General features: G+C 45.9%; 1 long non-coding RNA gene and 1 pseudogene across 1 annotated transcript; both read left to right on the top strand.

The window, feature by feature from the left end:
• Positions 1-7,130: 7,130 nt before the first annotated feature.
• LOC120844141 lies at positions 7,131-8,859 on the top strand. Its single transcript, XR_005716330.1, has 3 exons — positions 7,131-7,605; positions 8,274-8,405; positions 8,794-8,859. It is a non-coding gene; the product is annotated as an uncharacterized LOC120844141 (long non-coding RNA).
• A 1,204-nt stretch (positions 8,860-10,063) lies between these two features.
• On the top strand, positions 10,064-11,486 carry LOC115313974 (annotated as a pseudogene).
• Positions 11,487-11,912: the final 426 nt, after the last annotated feature.

The raw sequence follows: 11,912 nt of genomic DNA on the forward strand, positions 1-11,912 counted from the left end.
TGAACATTCTTTTACATGAATTATTGTCTTTTTTGTTTTGTTTTCTGTGGCACTGCTGCCAAATGTAAGGATGGGGGGCCGAGGACTTGTCAAGTTGCATCATGCAGCTTTTTTCCTCGGTCTCCCTCCGTTATACACTTTCGACGGAAAATAAAACATATTATTATTATTATTATATTATTACAAGCCCGTACTGTGTGTAGCTTCGTGTAGTGGGATTTTAAATTTCATGTTTTTGCTGTGATTTTTTAACACATATATAGGGTGTTTCAAGTCACCCGGCTCGATCTAAAATGGACCGTAAAAATCGACGCCTGCACGTAGCCATCTTAACGTTTCGTCAAAGGTACATTTCACAGGTCGGTCTTTCCTTGTAAAACTACAAAGTGTAGTTCTGTTTTAGTAAAAAATAGGGCCAAGAAACTTGCCAGGGTCTAGGGTGGGCGGTAACCCAGACGACCAAGTCCAGTAGCGGGGTGTGTTTGGCGTTCTTATTGATAGATGGCGTCGGGAGCAGCGTCTGAAGGTGCCGCCGACCAGCGCAAGATAGCAGACGACACGCAGACGAAATCCGTTGGGAGCAAAAGCGCCGCCGTTATGCAGACGCGTTTTTTTTTACTTTAAGTTTTGCTTTTATTGTTCACATTTATTTTTTAACCGAAGGTGCATTTCAAAAAGATTATATTCATGTTAATAAACCATGGTGGTCGAGAGCCATCGCGATAAGGAGGTAGCGCCATCTTTCAATAGGAATGCCAAACACAACCCGCTACCGAACCCCTGTCGTCCGCGTTGCTGCCCGTCGTAGACCCTGGCAAGTTTCTTGGCCTTATTTTTTTACAGAAAGAGAGCTACGCTTTGTAATTTTACAAGAAAAAACTGACCTGTGAATTCTCCCTTTGACGAAAAGTTTATATTGCTATGTGCAGGCGTCGATTTTTACGGTTCATTTTAGATCGAGCCTGGTGACTTGAACCACCCTATATAACATGTGTTTTTTCAGTGTCAAAGCTGCTGCCAATGTAAAGGAATCCCAGACCCAGTCAAGCTGTTTTTTAACAACTTTGTGTCTGGCGATTCCTCCAGTTTTATGGAAATAAAGATTTCATTTGATTTAATTTGATTTGATTTGTCTAAATCCCCTTTCGTGTTTGGTGAAAAGCAAAAATTGGCTGCCCACGTCACAAACAAACTAATAGCTCCACACAAGCCCGTCACTCGAAAAGGAAGTCATCGCTGGGACACAATTAACCCAGTCTTGCATCATGCAGATGCACTTTTCTAACACGCTTTTATAACCTCGTAGAGTGCGGGCAAGCTCCGTCTCGTGTTACGAGGCTTAGTACAAGCACAGACCTTTCTTTTTTTCTTTAGTTGTTCCTCGAAGCTAATTAGCCCTTATACGCGGTAACATCGGCGCAAAGAGTGTGAACTTCAAGAGCCCTCGCTAGGTGTCAAATTGATGGCCGCCAATGTTCCAGGCAAGGGCTATCGTTGAATGCTACGGTTTTGAATCTCATCGATTCTGTTTGTAATATCCACTCTTGAAAGATGGGTGCGGTTTGAAACGTAAGTACGCAAAATAGGCGTTTAACGGAGCAGGGGTGTTTAATTAAAAGTTGGAGTTTCAAGGCGGACCAGCCACGTAGTTCGGCAGGGGAAAGAATCCAGGCCCGGAAACTAAACTTTTATCTCTTTTGTTGCACGCTTTGCCGCATCGTTTCCATTCAAAGTAATTTCTATGTGGTTAGATTTCCCGTTCGAGATGCGTGATGCCGACCGCAGGTGTGCATTCCAGTGGGATGGGAAAAATGCTTTCCAAGTGTAAGGAAACAAAATCCTGAATTGAAAATGTTTTTAAAGTAAAACTAGATGAAGCATATCATTTAATTTATATATAGGGCAAGGGCTATACTATCGACCTTCCATGCTTCCGCCCATGCTGGAAAAACAGTTACTATAATGTTCCAGTTTTTTTTTTAGTTCATTCTATGTGGCCAAGAACTGTTTTGTGCAAAGGTACGCTACCGGCACGTAATGGTGAACGAAAAAACTAAAAACTCGCAAGAAAAAAAAAATGAATACGTGGAAAAAATATATTCGGTGTATCAGGCGTATGTCCTTCGTTAGACTACTCTCACGCGTTTAGTTTTTGTGGCCATTTTTGTTTTTCATGGGGCCGTTATAAGGCCATTTTTAGTTTGGCTTTGTAATTCTTTGTAGTGGCGGGGGGAAAAGAAAAGAGAGAGAGAAAGGAAGGGGGGGAAGCAACGGTTTTCGGAGGCTGATTTTTTTTTTTTCTTTTTTCCGATTGGGACATTTTGTTGTGTTTAGGTATGCTTTTGTTTAGGGGGCTACAATATGGTGTACACAATTTTACAAACGTCCCACAAATAGTTTATCGACAACGACAGTTGTCAAGTATTACACACTGCCGCGGGTGTTTTGACCTTACGCACTGGAGCGTCACATAAGCGAGTATTTCCGCATAATATGTACGAGTACCTATTTCTTCCTTTGAATCGATCACTTCTGTAGAATCACGACGAAGCACTTTCACCATGAAATCATAAAAAACAATGATTCATGATGAAATTTATTTGGGTCCGAAGAGTAGAGCCAGATTATTTGGGTTGCAAATAAACTAGGTGAGGTTTATGCAAGGTGTTTACTTCCACTTTCAAATGTGTTAATAATGAGCAGCCAAAAAACCCAGACTGCAGGCTGCTTCCTGCAGTGGCCTAATATCTCCCCAACTAGGGAAAGGTGGGAGGAAGAGAGAAAGGAGTTGTTCTCGTGGGAAGGTAATATTTATTCTCACTCAGCAGAGTTGCGAGTCATTAAAAAGTCGACTCGCTCACAACGGGTAAGCCTGTGGGGCCACATCTATAGTAACTATGAGTAAAATGCGGTATACAGCTAGGTTACTGAGAAGTTGGGACAGTGCAAACGATGGGGCGTTGTGGGGGCGAGTGAAGCGAAGACCTATCTTACGACTGGGCGCCGTCTCCTTTAGAAGCCAACATTTCGGCTTGCTTCCTCCACTCTACTGACGCTAATCTTTCCGAAATGTGATAAATCCGGTAAAGCGTTGATCGCGCAAGCCCACACATATATAAAAACGCCTTTATTAAGTTATAAAACAGGCATCAAGCAGAGGTAAGGACGAATAAACACGCAAAATAATGCAAAATGGGAGATAAAACCTATGAGAGGAGTTATGTGTTTCAAGCAGTAATGAAGAGATTAAAGAAAGCCACTTAATTTATATGTCTCGGAAAGAAATGTATTACGACGACCTGAACCCTTTCTTGCGGAAGCCAATTGTTTTGTAAACACGGGAATGGTTCCAGCTAGAGTGCCTTCATGTGCGCTTCGCCTAGAGTGATGCCAACTGCCTGTTTCCCTTTCCCACACCCTCTTCCACCGCCATTTTGTCCCTCTCATTGTTTCCCCGTGCGCCGGAAAGTGGCCTTTGTGTCCATCGGTAATCGCATCCGAGGGGGAAAATGCTAATCCTCCCTCTGTGGGTTCCACAACGCTGCTCCGAACTTCTGAGATAAGGTGCTTGTTTCCGGGAGGGTTATAAGCCCCACGGATTATCGCCGAGGAACAAAATGGCTGCTGGTTTGTCGGCGAGTGGTATTACAAAGGGTGGCATCACCCTAGCAAAGCGCACATGAAGGCTCCCTAGTTCCAGCAGCCGCGCGATGCCGGAGAGCGGCTGCTGGAAGGATCTCCACCGACCGAGCGGCCTCGGGCCTGCAGCTTATGGGAAACAGCATTCAGTCGCCCTGGCTGTTTCAGTCTCCCGGATAGAGCGTGCCCGCGTCAACGAAGGAAGACACCCGGACATCTGAAGGTCATTGTGGCGTTCGCCGCTAGCCGCTCATTTCGCGCTTTTTGAGGTTTATCCTTACAGGAAAAGCCGATACAAAAAAACCCCTGCCGTCACGCGACTTTTGGGAGAGGGTGAAACGTGGAGGGTTGCGAGGGGCATTTTCCTACCTTGCGGAAAATGGTTTCGTAGGTCGGCCGACTTTTCCCGCGCAAAAGAAAAAAAAAAGAAGTTTCCGCGCCGTCGCAGCCAATCAGAGCGCCAGGAGAATACGGCATTTGCTGACGTCACATCCTGGCCGAGTCGCCCGAGGTGATGGGGTTGCCGCATGAATTGCCGGTGCTCCCAGGTTGCGCGAATGGCGCCGTATCGGTGGTATCGTTGTTTCGGCAGAAATGCCCCGATCGAGGCTTAGTTATTCAAATATAATCGACAACGGGCGTCTGAGCAAGGAGACAGGTCCCACAAAGATCCGCGGATTAAAAATGGCGCAAGTGGTGCCTACGAACGTTTTCTTCAATTTATCGTGTTTTTTTTGTTTTTTTGTTTTTTTTTATTGCCTTCTCGTGTCGCCGAGAGAATTTTCGGCATTTTCGCGGCACTGTGTCAATTACAAGAGGAAGTCTGCGCAACCATTTTTGTTTCCCACCAATCGAGCCAAGGCCAGTCTGCTCTGTTATCCGCGAGAGACGAGAGCCGACCAATGGCAACCCATGTGAACGGCGCAGTCTTTCTCCTTCCAGTAAGTTCGGAAGGCGACGAGAAAGTTTTTCGCAAGTGTGGACGCGGCCTCGGAGAAAAACTCGCTCCGCGAAGAGCGCTGGAGTGTCAGCCTCTTACGGCGCTGATACCCATCTAGTGAACGGTGCGCGAGACTCTTCCGCTCTAGAACACGGACTTAATTAACGCTTATATCCCTAACCAGCGTGTTGGTAAAGTATACTAGATAACAGAAACAATAAAACATTGAGAGGAGTCAGAAGACGAAACAGAGAAGTAGGCTCGCCTGTGTCTCGTCCTCCCTATGATGTATTACTTCTGTTATCTACTTTAATTAAGTGCACACCGATTTGACACCGGTGCCGGCCAGAAACCTTCTACGAATTAACTCTTATTACTCCCGGTGGCGGAACACATAACGTGTTGAGATATACAGCGGCACTGTGCCAGACTTTTATAAATCACTGAAAAAAGTAGTTAAATTAACGAGTATCGGTGTCGAAAGCAATTTGAGTGGAGTAGAAATTACACTTTTTGAAAAGTAGTCGAGTAAATTACCAACTTCCGTAAAAGTGGCAACTACCTTAAAAGTTACAACTACCAAAAATATTAACTACCGAAAATGACTAACTGCAGTGAAGTTACTTTTTTAGTTTATGGAAGATATTATTTTACAACATCGCAAAACACGGGCAAGGACGTGTATTGCATAGTGCGAACACGCAGAGCACTACCCCAAATACAGAGCGAGCGCCAAAAGTCTGGTGATTCCCTTGGGTGAGGATTTATGCGTGTTACGGGTTGGTCGGACAACAGATGTTCAGTGCCGCTCAGGCAACCTTGGGCAACGTAGTTTAGTCGCACCCCCACGCGGGCAAAAAAAGTCCAATTGTTGCTGGGGGAGAGGGAAGGCGGCAAGGGAAGACGCTCTCTAGCCCGGGCATAGTAGAACATGACAGGGCAGCGCAGATCATATCGTTTAGTTTTATGTCGCAACTCTGGCTGATTGTGAGCACTCGCACGAAAGAAAGAGAAGAGCGAGGACACTCCTCAAATTGTAATCCTTGCTGCTTATCGTTGCAAAGGGCAACAGTCATGGTGGGTTAAAAGCACGATAGAAGCTCGGAGTCGTCGCGTTATTAAACCAACACCGTCAAAATGAATTATCTGACATTGCTCCTACTTCAAAATAAATGCAGAAAAAATGAAAGCCGTTTACAATTCCCTGTAACGCCGGATTAGAGCGCAGCTCTTGAGGAAGAGGATGGAAGCGTAGTGAGCGATAGGTGACTCCTTGAGGTCACGTGACCTCAGGGGGGTCGTGTGACGTCAGGGGGTCACGTGACCTCAGGGGTGTCACGTGGCCTCAGGGGGGTCACGTGCCCTCAAGGGGTCACGTGGCCACGTGACCTGGGGATAACTCGGGTGGGGTCACGTGACCTCGGGGATGGGGGTCACGTGACCTCGGCGGGTCACGTAACCATGGGGGGGTCACGTGACTTCACGGTTACGCCGACGACGACGGCCACGCCGACACCAATGCCGACGGCGGCACCGATGCCGCTCAAGCCGGAAACGGGCCCCTAAGAGCTGCGCTCTGATATGTATACAAAGAAAGACCAAGGTCAATTCATATAGGTCGCGAAAGTGGAGTAAAAAAGCGGCCCAAAACCAATCGTTAGCGTCATCACCCTGGAGGCCGCGCTACCGCAGCGCGACTATGTTTTGTGCGGCCAAACACTAAGCTGATAAAATATTAAAGACACACTTTCAGTGTCTTATATAGTTGACTTTAAATCAAAGTATTATTTATTAATAATAAATTAGTTTAAACATGTTTAGAGTGGTGAATTTTTCAGGTTATGTTTAATATGTATTATGTTGTGCATACTTGTTGCGACATCTACAACGTCGCTATTTTTCGCCGTCGGCAGAAGTTCGCAGTCCTGATACGCCTCGTGTTTGCTTTGGTTGCGTTCGCCAGTGTGCCTACGTTTCTGTAGCTCCCGTCGAACTTTCACTTTTTGCAATAGTTTAAAACGACTTCGTGGTCTTAAGTTTTCCAACGAACGGTCTGGACTAGTTTAATTCTATTGCGCCGTTCTGTTGCTTTTGTCGTCGAGCGCCGGACGGGCACGTTCAAGGCTCTGTCGTCGGGACGATGCGCCCGCCCCATGTAAAGAGGCGCTGCGCGGTAGCGCGATGCCCAAGTGATGACTGCACCGCTGGCATCAGACTCCATCGTTTTCCTGTAGACACTGCAAGGTGAAGCTTGTAGCAGCTGTGTCCGCTGCAACTATGTGTGATGTCCTGATGTCCGTTGTCTGGTGATGTCTGGTAAGCTCTTGACCTCTTTTATGGGCCCTCATGCATGCTCATTTAGTAATAACCACCCGTTGATCGAGCTTTTTTGGGCCCAGTCTCCGTTCCAAGCTTCGCGAGACGAAACTAATCTTAGATATTAGTGGCGGCTTTGCTTGACCTCTGCTGAACGGCTGCGTGACTTCAAAAACCTAATAAGAAACAATGACTGAACATATCAGTTTTAACAAACTTTCATATTATGGTGTGAATAACACTAAAACGTCCTTTCTGCTTGAAACGTGTTTGGTGTCGTCCCTCTAACGTGCTGGCGACTATCAGGTCTACTTGCTGTGGATGTCGTGCTCGGGAATCTAGTAATGTAATCGTCTGCGTTGTGAACCTATCTAACCTCACGGGCACAGAGGTGTGCTCCTCGCTCATGGCGTTCGCTGGACCCAGACGGGAGACCAAGTACAATGATGTGACTAGTTTATCGCTAACATTATTGTGTAATCTTTTCTTTCTTAAATGTCCACTTTAGCCAAGGGTATGTAAAGTAATACACTGCTTCACATTCAGGCGGAGGGTCTGGGTTGAGTTCTGCCGGAACAGAAGCCTACAGAACAAGACACCACAGCAGCTGCGGGAACGGGCGGTATGCTCCAGGCACTTCAAACCCTCTGCATTTCTTTACCGAGGAAGGCTGCGTCGTGATGCAATACCAGCATATTTGACCACTGAGGGTGAGCACGAAATATTGTTTTCATCATTACTGAGAATAATAATGACTTTATTTTACCATACAAATATGGTGGGAGCTGAGGAAAAAAGCTGTGCAAGCAGCTTGACTGGTCCTCAGCCCCCCACAGGCACACAGCACTGGGGTGGAAGTCATACACAAGAATTTATATAATACAAAATACTTAACAGCAAAAAATTAACGAAACAAGAACAAAAGCAAAAATCTTCTAGCTAATGAACAGCCGTAAGGATTGTTTAATTATAAAGAAAATAATCCTTAAGCGCACACATATTGGAAGATTCGACATCAAAATTAGAGACCATAAGAGTGTTCAGTAATGTTGGCAAGCTTATTTTAATCATTTTGAGGCCATAATCTGTTCGTGACGTTTCTACTGCCCAAACATCGGAGTGACGGGTGGAATATGTTGCAGCTTTTTTTCGAAGTCATGTTAATGACAATAAAAAACTGTTTAACTCGCGACATTCCTGTTCATACTTTATGCTCAGTTTGAAAGCATAGTGATCAAATATCTTCACTACACGCAGCTCTCTGAAAAGTTGGTCTTTTGACCAACTTTGAAAAGATGAGCTTATTCAGAAAGTATTTTACATGCAGATACAGGGAACTTTTATAGTGTACATTACGTGTGTGCTTAACTTTGCATAGGTGCCGGAGATGCCGTCCAGAGCAGCAGCCCTGGCCAATTGACTAGCGAGGGCGAGCCCACACTGGCCAGCAGCAGTAGCACCGATGGGCCCACATCATCACGGTGTCACACGCACCACACTACAGAAGAAGGTAAAAGCAATTGCATATTGGCGGAGAAGTGTTGCAGGCCTTATTTCTTATATATTTCGGACTGTCGTGTAGTAGCCATCTTTGGGAAACATGTGAAACATGTATGAACATGTTTTAATCTATAGTCCGCTGCAACCTGAGAACGAAGGGCGAGGGTAAGACGGGCCGGGGAGGAGGAAGCAGACGGAACGCTAAAGAAGAAAGGAGGTTCTCCTCTCTCTTCTCCAGCGTTCCGTCTGCTTCTTCCTCCCCGGCCCGTCCTACCCTCGCCCTTCGTTCTTAGGTTGCAACGGGCTACAGCTTGTCACATGCCGCAGGAATTTCCTGAAACAATACAATGACTGATGTTTTTGACAGATTTTTTAATTGCCTCGTCATTGCTTTGCAGATGTGGGGAGCAGTCTCACGGCTCTGACCTCTGGCACGAAGACTAGCCCTCCAACCAGAGTTCATGGCAAGTTTTTATAGTGTGCGTTGTTTAGGACAGTCTTTGAAGATTACTTTGTTGCGTAGTACTTGACCAGTCATAGCTGGTTCAGCTTTTTGCAACCACTCTGTCACTTTGTTTCCTTTGTTTTGTTTATTGTAGTGGATCACACATACGCGATGCAAGGCGCGATGGATGGACATGGCCCGCCGTCTGGAGGAAACGATGTGTGGGCACCTGAACCTTCCCCTACCGATTATGATGCGTCGGTGTCTTCGACTCCTGCGGTTCCTCACCAACGTAGCTGTCCGTCATGATGCACAAAGTTTACTTGTACTTCCACATTTTCTACAGTGGAGGCACATTGTTTATTTCATTATTTCTCGAAATGTTTCATAATTGCTTTTGCTTTCCCCTTGCAGGGTCCTGTGCCACCCGCACCGAGGGCAAGGGGAAGATGGACGTGTTGAGGGCCAGACTTCGACAGCTTCGGAAACATAACAAGAGACTCCAGCAACGACTGCAGCGACGGCGTCATATGCTGACTGTCACTGAGATAGTTGAAAGTGTACGTAGCCTCGTCTCTCCAGCCGTTGCTGCCCTTGTGGAAGCTCAGCTGAAGATGACCAATGCGAGCAGGTTCGGTAGGCGGTGGTGCAGCCAGAACAAAGCCTTTGCCTTGGGCTTGTACTTTCACAGCCCTAAGGGTTACCGGTACTGTAGGCAATTGTTGAGGCTCCCATCCGTTAGGTCGCTACAGCTTTGGCTTCAGCGTGTTCCCCTGAGGGTTGGTTTTTAACCAGAAGTTTTCGAACTAGTCAAAAGACGTGCAGCTTCTTTTTCACCAGAAGACAAGCCATGCATTATTGCTTTTGACGAGATGCACGTCACGAAAGAGCTCTCGTACAACCCCTCTGTGGACAGGTTTGAAGGGCTCGAAGAAAGTAACGCTGGAAGAGGCCATAACCTTGTAAACAAAGCTCTTGTGTTTATGGCTAAAGGCATTCGTACGCCATCGAAGCAGCCACTTGGCTATTTTTTTGCTCATGGGGGAACACCTGAAAACATTTTGCGTGACCTTCTTTTCCAGTGCCACAATTTGCTTGTGAAAGCCGGCCTGGAGCCAGTAGCTGTCGTATGTGACCAAGGCAATCAAAAATTTGCTGTTTTTAATGGCCTTGTTACCCCTGAGAAGCCCTACGTAACTGTGAATGGGAAGCCACTTTTTTTTCTATTTGATGTTCCACATCTGCTGAAGTGCTTACGAAATATGTTCTTCAAGTACAATTTTCAAGTTGGGGACCACACGTTGAGAAGCTCTTTCCTCAGGGAAGCTTACGAAAAAGACAAACAGCTTGAAATCCGATCCATGCCAAGGCTCAGTGAGAAGCATTTTAATTTGACTTGTGCCTCCAAAATGTCAGTGAAACTAGCAGCACAAATATTCAGTAATCACTGTGCTGCTGCAATGTTTGCCATGGTAACTTTCCAGCAACTGCCAGTTGAAGCTATCCACACGGCCCGGTTTATTGAAAAAATGGATCGTCTTTTTGATAGCTTGAACAGCTCACAGTAACGCGGGAAAAGTGCATATGTGTCTGCAATGCACGAAGGCTCTGTTCACAAGGAGTTTCTAAAAGAATGCCTTCATATGTTCGAAAGCCTTACCGTTCTTGGGTGCCCACGGCAGCCTGCTTGCATTCGCGGTTTCTCCTTGGCCATTCGGTCTATTATGCTGATTTGTGAGCACCTGACATCTGAGTTTGGTTTCAGATACCTCCTGACTCGCCATCTCAACCAAGATGCACTCGAAAACACATTCTCCGTAATAAGGTCAAAGTCTGGTGCGAACGCCAATTCCTCTTGCCGGCAGTTTCAGGCAGCCTTTAGACATCTCCTAGTTAGCAACTTGTTTAAACTATCTGACAAGAGCAACTGCGAAGAGGACAAGGCAACTCTTTTAGCGGCTCTTCCGGTTGGTTTCTCAGCTTCACTTAGTCTAGGAAGCTCACTTCCACAATGTGCAGCTGACCTCACATCCAGTAGTTATCCCACTTTATTATCACTTAAAAACATGGTTTACTTTGCTGGATGGCTTGTAACAAGGTTTATCAAGTATCACACATGTCAAAACGTGACTCAGCAATGTGAATTGCAAATCAAGAATGCCACTTTTTCTGATGACAGCCAAGTGTTGTTGTATTTGAGTGTGAAAGGAACGGCTGAAGGAGACTTTGGAAGCCTCTCGGTCCCCTCACCTTGCTTTGTTTCTTTCGTTCAAGCTTGTGAGAAGGTTTTTGTGGCGTCAATTGACAGTCTTGTTTTGAAAGAAGGCGTTGGGAAGGCGTTGTGCATCACACTTCATGAGAAGGTCGAAAAGCTGCTGACACTCTGCAGTGAGGATGTCTATGGTGATTTATTTGCTTTGTTTACAAGGGTGAGGCTTCATTGGTTCGCCCGTAAAAAAAATACTGAACTCCTTGATGCAGCTGTGAGACGCAAAACCCAGCAACGAGTCCAGAGGCTGTGCAGATGAGACATCACTTGCGTTATGCCCACAGGAAGTCCCTTTAGTTTGTCTTACGTGTTGCATTCAACGATCACGCTGGCATACCGGATTGTGCGAGTACATACCTCTAAATTATCACACGCTTTGCCGAAACTGCCTACTGCGATGACCAAATGAATCTATCATACTTTAAATAAAGTGTAAAAGTTTGTTTCGCATGCTCAGACAGTGCAATCAACGTATAGGTTCAGCTAGATGAACTTAAATTTTCAATGAATCAATATCACAATTTCAGTGTCACAGCATGCAAAACTAATTTTTTCGTTCTAAGTAAAATATGTTAGATTCATTCGACCCTCGCTGTATAGTGCTAGATGACGTTGCTCACTGAATGATGGGACAGGGTGTCTACCAAATCACTTATTCCAAATTTCCCAATTTTCCCAAGGTTTTCCTCTCTATTTCGATAAAATGTTGACCGTTACTTCGGTTCAGGGAGTGCCTAGTGGCCTGCGCTGCCTAATGACGTGGCGGGCAACGTTATTCAGTGCAGCGGCACCACCGTGAAATC

This window comes from Ixodes scapularis, unplaced genomic scaffold (genome assembly GCF_016920785.2).
Source record: "Ixodes scapularis isolate PalLabHiFi unplaced genomic scaffold, ASM1692078v2 PGA_scaffold11__112_contigs__length_91849675, whole genome shotgun sequence".
Taxonomy (NCBI): Eukaryota; Metazoa; Arthropoda; class Arachnida; order Ixodida; family Ixodidae; genus Ixodes; species Ixodes scapularis.